The following is a 7,627-nucleotide window of genomic DNA, read 5'->3' as shown; positions in this document are numbered from 1 at the left end:
AGAAATTAAAAATCTCCATCATAAAATAACTATAAAAATATTTAAATTCTCCATATTTCCATAATTAAAAAACTTGTTACATATATTTTTAAATAATAATAATAATATAAAATATATTATCGTGTAAAGATTTCTATTCCTACCTAATAAAACGAAAAATAAAAAATAAAAATTCAATGCGTCGTAGGTCAATTTAATAAAAAATCGATGTTTTCGAAGTAATTCCTATTCCTACCTAATAAAACGAAAAATAAAAATTCAATGTTCGTAGGTCAATTTAATAAAAAATCGATGTTTTCGAAGTAATTTTTTTTTTTTTGGTATTATCTGTTCCTTCATCGAAAATTCGCAACAGGACGAAGTTTGTTCTTTCTCTCGGCTTCTATTTCTCTTCCTCTTCTCCTCTACTTACGGTGTCTTACATTCCCTCTATTAATGACGAAAAATAGCAAGATGTTTGATACGCTCATCCATTCCACGATCATCCAATCAATAAATAGGTGAGGGGTTGTAGCTTCAGCTGTCATATTGCAGCTGCCTCCTCCTCACAGAATGACGAGTGCTAACTATCTGATTGCTCACACTCGCAAAATTCATCTCTCAAAGCTTCTGTTCAGTCCTTTCTTGACGGGGGCATTGAGATCCGATGTTTTAGAATGCCCCAACTCCATCAAATCGGAGGTGAATCAGACTTGCTGTACCATTAGCCATCTTGGGGACCTGTGTAGAATTCTATTTAAATCTGCTTTCTCAGAATGGTGGTTTGCTAAAAACACTGTTCAGGCCACTCACTGGTGATTTTATTCATCTTTTTCTTTATTTTATGCGCGCTTTTAAAGTATTAAGAATTAAATTTAAGGATTTATCATGAGTTACCGACCGGACTGGTTATTTTTATTGGTCTTTTTGCTTCTAGTTCTCATAGATCTCTTCTTAATATTTTGAAAAATTGAATAAGGAATTCATCACATCATTAATTAGGGTTTGGCTGAATGTTTTGATTTGTTCAGGCCAAAGTATCCTAATACCGAGAAGAGGGTCCGACACTTTCCTCAGTATCATCGGCCTTCTTGAGCATCGCATAAACTTGTATCATGGCGGAACCAGGCGAGTTATTGACTCAACCATTGAACCCGGGAAAAGGTTGTATGCAGACCTTTGTGCCATGGCTTCAACTGTAGCTTATGAAAACAAACTGGTTATCAGAAACAGAGTAAGAGAACATTGGGAGGTAGTGTTTAATTTCCATGAATTTTAGTACTTGTTTATTCATGCAAAACTGTATTTGATTTAATAAATATTTCAATCTGATCCTGCAGATGCACTTCGTGGAGTTCTTAGACTGCTGGAACGGTACATGTGCAACTCTTTGGCTTCCATAATCTATGATTCAGTCATATATTATGTGAATAATTTTTCGTTCATTAATTGACGCTATGATTGACTTGTATATATATTATATAATCAGATCACTTGCAAAAGAAATCTACCATAGGCTTTATATTCTGTGATAAGGAGGTGCACGCCCAGCTAATAGTGATAGCCTTCAGAGGAACAGAGCCATTTAATGCAGATGGCTGGGAAGCAGATCTCGATTTCTCATGGTATGAATTCAGCCAAATCGGAAAGGTTCATCTTGGATTTCTGGAAGCTTTGGGTCTTGCAAATCGTTCACAAAACCCCCCGATCTTCGATAATCATACGAATTCTGCCGGTGTTGATATTGATAAAGAAGATCCTGAAAAGCCTTTGGCTTATTATGTTCTTCGTAAGAAATTGAAAGAATTATTACAAGTTCACAGAAATGCAAAATTCATAGTGACAGGCCACAGCTCTGGTGGAGCCTTGGCTGTGTTGTTTCCAGCAATACTATTTATACACAAGGAAGAGGCGTTGTTGGAGAAAATGGTTGGTGTTTATACATTCGGACAACCAAGAGTTGGAGATGAAGCATTCGCAAAGTTTATGAACAACAACATAAACGAAGCAATACTCACATATTTTAGAATCGTCTACTGCAATGACCTAGTTCCCAGACTGCCTTTCGATGATCCAATATTTGATTACAGGCACTTTGGTGTATGCCTTTACTACAACAGCTGCTACAAAGAGAAGGTACTTATACTATATTCTCTTCAACCAGAAAATCCCGTTTCATTTCTGATACAATATTTTGTTCAAACTCACGCTCATACTAAATGGTTTATTTTATGACAGATTATTGTGGAGGAGCCCAACAGAAATTTCTCGCTATTATATTTCATCCCCCTACGCATAAATGCTGTGTGGGAATTGGTGCAGAGTTTATTGTTGCAATACACAAAAGGGAGGGACTTCAAAGAAACGAAATTGTCGACACTCTTCAGGATAGCAGGGCTTATAATTCCGGGGATTTCGTCTCATAGTCCCTTAAATTATATCAACGCCGTTAGATTGGGCCCATCCACGCTGAAACCAACAATGTGGAGGCCTCAGCGCACTAAACAAACCCCAGCGGCTTCATTTGTTTTCAATAATAAATAAATATCGTCTTTTGCCACTGAAGAATTGAAATGAATTCCAGAGATCGTGGTTCAATGTTTTCAAAATCTGTCGTGATCTGTTTGGCATGTTTTCAAAATCTGTATTACATGGTATTTTATGTTATAATTTATATTTAAATTAAAAATAATTAGACGTGTTTAGAGATATATGTGTGAAAATGACAATATCATATTATCAAAAATATAAATGATTGGTTTCTTAATATCATTTTTATTTTATTAAATCTAAATATTATTTAGATTAATAAAAGTATAAATATTAATAATATTTAAAAATATTTATATTGATAAATATATAATTATGAGAGATTTTTATGGGTAAATTACATGATATTTCATTTGTCGATACGTTTTGAACCAACCATTGTAGTTCATTGTTAGGACAAGTTGAAGAATGAGATCTATCTAGGTTTGCATATTAAATAGTGCATAACCTCCAACCGCTTTATTTCATACCACGTAACCTATATTTGATCAAGAAATAGTTAGTTAATTCAATTAATTATTGGATGATAGTTATTTTTATTCTTATTAAAATAAAACCAGAGTTTGGTTCATTGTTAAGACAAGTTGAAGAATCAGATCTTATTTCATGATCCGACAGCTCTATTTGACCAGTTAGTTAATTCAATTAATTATTGAATATAGTTAGTTTTATTCTTATTAAAATAAAAGTTAAAGGAATTATTCTATAAACTTATAAATATGATGATGATGATGATGAAGAATAACGTCGGCTGAGACCATTATTTGGTCTATCAGACCTAAAGAAAGAAATTATCTATTTTGATTTAAGATTTTATTCCTATGCTCAAAAAGCTTGGAGAGAAGCCTCCCGAGCTCACTATAATTTTGACATTGTAAAAGGCTAGGAAGGTCATTATTGTAACAAAGATTGTGAAAATGAGATCTAATGTGGTTATACGCAGTGCATTCTAAGAGGAAGTGGTTTTCATCCTCGATGTTCTTATTCTCACATATATGGCAAATCCTTTCCGTCCATGGCGTTTTAGGAACTGCCCAACGACCTTTTCACTATGAAGCTCATGAGAATTCATTCTAATCTTTGCTATATTAATTTTCTTCTTTGAGCTAGTTAAAATAGAGAGATACTTTTGATCTTCTAGGGTTGATGACCTTCTTATAATAACTTAATTTTCTTTTACCCGCTAAGTCTTTCTCACACCACATTTTTTCTTTGAACTTAGAAGTAACAATATCTTTAATGTTATTTATGTTTTGCAATGCATCATTTTCGTTGATCTCCCAATAGTTTAACGAGGCCCTTGTGTCTTTATGCCACCCTGGATTGAGCCTTAGGTGGTTTTGGCTAGAATTTAAAGCTAGCTTAGGAAGTCTATGATCGTCTATGTTACTGATTTTGTGCTTGTACAATAGAAACTTAAGCATAGCTACGCTCTCAATAGGGAAAGACCTGCTTCTATAAGGAGAATAGGATATGGTGTATTACTTTTAATTTTCGGGTTATAAGTTATAAAATGCTTCTGGATTTATTAAAATAAATATTAAAATAAATTAATTAATTTAAATTAATAGTTATTTATAAATATTAGAGTAAATAATCATATAAATATACATAGTTAATTATATTCTTATAAATATATATATTAAAATAAATTAATTTTAAATTAACAGTTATTTATACAAGTTATTAAAATATAAATACTAGAGAAATTTTTGGAGGTTAGAAAGAATATTTCAAATATTTAAAGTTAATTAATAGTTTAATTAAGGGGGGAAATGGACAAGGACCAGGGCCTAAAAATAAGTTAATTTAATTTATTAAATAGGAAGTTAGTTTTATTATCAATAAATTAAAAGTCAAAGGGACACATGAATTTATATATATAAATAAATATATAAAATAATATTTTAAATGATTATTAGGTTATTAGTTAGTTATAAATATATAAAATATAAAAGTCAAGTGTTAGAATTATATAAATACAAATAATTGTTCATCTAGAAGTTCAAACCATCCAGATGAATTTACCTAAAGGTTTTAACTACTTTACAAAATTATAATTTAGAAAGAAGGTATATAGGACCTCCAATGGTGTTTACAATGGGCTTTAAGGGAGCTCCTTCCTTATGAATTTTAGGGAGCACATAGATCTTAGGAGTGATGGGGTTGCTGTCAATGAGTTTGTGGTGCAGGAACCTGCTGAGCTACTGGACTTAATGGCAAGAGCCACACTCCTAAAAAACTTTTTCAATGGGTTTTTGGGAAGCTTTTTATAGTTACCTTAAGAAGATGATCCATATTGCAGCAATTTACGCCGAAAAATCTCTCATAACTTGATATGGATCACAGAAGCCTCAATTCAACAAACATATAATTATAAGTACAATATGAATAATACACAATATGAATAATACACAGAATAAAATTTTAAATATTGTTAAAAGATTATATTATTACAAAATAATTATTAATTCTAAATTAAAATATCAAATTTATTTTTCCAATCATTATTATTGGTAAAAAAACTGAAAAATAAATAAATTGTCATATGAATAAATAAGAAAACGAAAACTTTTTTTATTAAAATGCCCAAAATCCATTACATTTAGTCTGATTCTCAGAACATTTATAAAAAATAATCCATATGGATAATCACTTATTATCCATTACTATTAATGTTTTCATCGGCCTGATAAAAATAATATTTAAGTCTTAATTTCCGGGAAAACAAAGAATATTAACAAATAGGAATTGAGTTAGACTTGAAATTCCCCATCTCATCAACAACCGAACGCCATCTCGTCGAATTGTTTGGTAATCTTCGACGAGGGCATGATTGATATGTGGTCCCTGAAAAAACAGAAAACCGTAGTCACTGGCTGAAAAAAGCTACAATTTTAACGCATACCGCAGGGGGAGAGAGTCGGATTCAAGAAAATATGAAGTGAATGCACTTGTTTACTGATGTATATCATGAGTGGGTAAGTGTAATAATAAAGAACTTGTTTCTTTAATCCACGTCCTTGTTGGAGTCAGAGGGCACAACAATTAATTAAACACACAACAAACATATCAAGCACATAACACAGTTTTAACGTGGTTCACCCAACCAATCTGGGCTACGTCCACCAAACATAGGCATCAGGAATATATTAATCAAATTGGAAATTACATCATGAATTCCTCACACTCTCTCTTGGAAAATCATCCGAATGATTGCCTGTTATATAGCATAGACAATCTAACTCCCTCACATCAAATATAGGAGGCATTAACTCCCTCACAACAGCCTGGAGCTAATCTAGGAACTAAATCCCTATTGTTGTCACCCTTCAGAGATTTTTGCCTAGTTGACTCAAACAGAAAATCTCAACAATCTCCACCTTGACAACAATTCGTCTGATGCCCTGTTATTATTCTTTTATCTTTTCTGCAAGCCAAGAGAAGCCAAACACCAGCGTAGCTTCTCCAACAAAACTGGTTTCGTGAACATGTCTGCACAGTTCTCCTTTGTATGCACCTTTTCAAGAGAAACTCCCCTTTCAGTGATAACCTGTCTTACAAAATGATATTTGATTGGAATATGCTTTGACTTACTATGATAGGCCGGATTCTTAGCCAAATGTATTGCACTTTGACTGTCACAAAGTAACCTGATGTTATCCTGTAACCTACCAAACTCACTAAGCAAACCTTTCAACCAAACCGCCTCTTTGCAAGCATGAGAAGCAACAATGTATTTTGCTTCAGTAGTGGACAAAGCAACAATGTTCTGTAGCTTTGACATCCAGCTAATAGTTCCACCTGCAAGAGTAAAGACGTACCCTGAAGTTGACCTTCTCTTATCCAAGTCACCTGCAAAATCGGAATCAACATATCCGCAAACATATTCACTACTCTTATTGTAAGAAATACAATAACTACTTGTGCCTCTCAAGTACCAAAGCACCCATTTCACTGCTGACCAGTGTTCTTTACCCGGATTTGCCATGTACCTGCTGACAACCCCAACTGCATGAGAAATATCTGGTCGCGTACACACCATCACATACATCAAACATCCTACTACATTGGCATAAGGAATTCGAGACATATAATCCTTTTCTTCATCTGTATTAGGACATAAACTCGAAGAAAGCTTAAAATGGGAAGCTAAAGGGATCGACACAGGCTTCACATTGTTCATACCAAACCTCAAAAGTATTTTCTCAACATACTTCTGTTGTGATAGCCACAGCTTACCATTGCCCCTGTCTCTGAAAATCTCCATGCCCAAAATTTGTCTTGCGGCTCCTAGATCTTTCATATCAAACGTCCTTGCCATCTGAGTCTTCAACCTGTTGATTTCTTCAATGCTTTTGCTTGCTAAAAGCATATCATCAACATACAACACTAAGATAATGAACATGCCATTATTTAACTGTTTGAAATAAACACAATGATCATATTCACTTCTAACATATTTCTGACTCAACATGAAAGAATCAAACTTCTTATACCACTGCCGAGGCGACTGCTTCAGGCCATATAATGACTTCTTGAGCCTGCAGACAAATTTCGCATTGCGATGCTGAACAAACCCTTCCGGTTGTTCCATATATATTTCCTCATCTAAATCACCATGTAGAAATGCAGTCTTAACATCTAACTGCTGCAACTCCAAATCAAACAAAGCCACTAATGCTAGCACAATTCTAATTGAAACAATTTTAACCACTGGTGAAAATATCTCATGAAAGTCTATGCCAGCTTTCTGAGAAAACCCTTTTGCAACCAGCCGAGCTTTGTACCTGTCTTCCGTATCATTCACACCTCGTTTCAGCTTGAAGACCCACTTGCATCCCACAGTTTTCCTGCCTTTGGGAAGTTCAACCAGATCCCACGTGCCATTCTTACCTAAGGCCATCATTTCTTCCTTCATGGCTGCTTTCCATTTGTCACTATCTGAACCTTCTACAGCGTCCTGATAACACAAAGGTTCATCATCATTAGCGATCAAAGCAACTGAATCATCATACCTTCTCGGACGGCGTTTGATCCTTGTAGATCTCCTTAAGAATGTTTCTGGTGCTTCCACAACTGGCTGTCTATCAACTGT

The 7,627-nt window shown here is 34.0% G+C and overlaps 1 pseudogene; it reads left to right on the top strand.

The window, feature by feature from the left end:
* Window positions 1-552: 552 nt before the first annotated feature.
* LOC149257114 (triacylglycerol lipase OBL1-like) lies at window positions 553-2,523 on the top strand (annotated as a pseudogene).
* Window positions 2,524-7,627: the final 5,104 nt, after the last annotated feature.

Source organism: Pinus tabuliformis, chromosome 6 (assembly GCF_031772625.1).
Source record: "Pinus tabuliformis cultivar Carrire ecotype Pingquan chromosome 6, CPIR1, whole genome shotgun sequence".
NCBI classification, from domain to species: domain Eukaryota; kingdom Viridiplantae; phylum Streptophyta; class Pinopsida; order Pinales; family Pinaceae; genus Pinus; species Pinus tabuliformis.
This window is presented reverse-complemented; position numbering and strand designations above follow the sequence as displayed.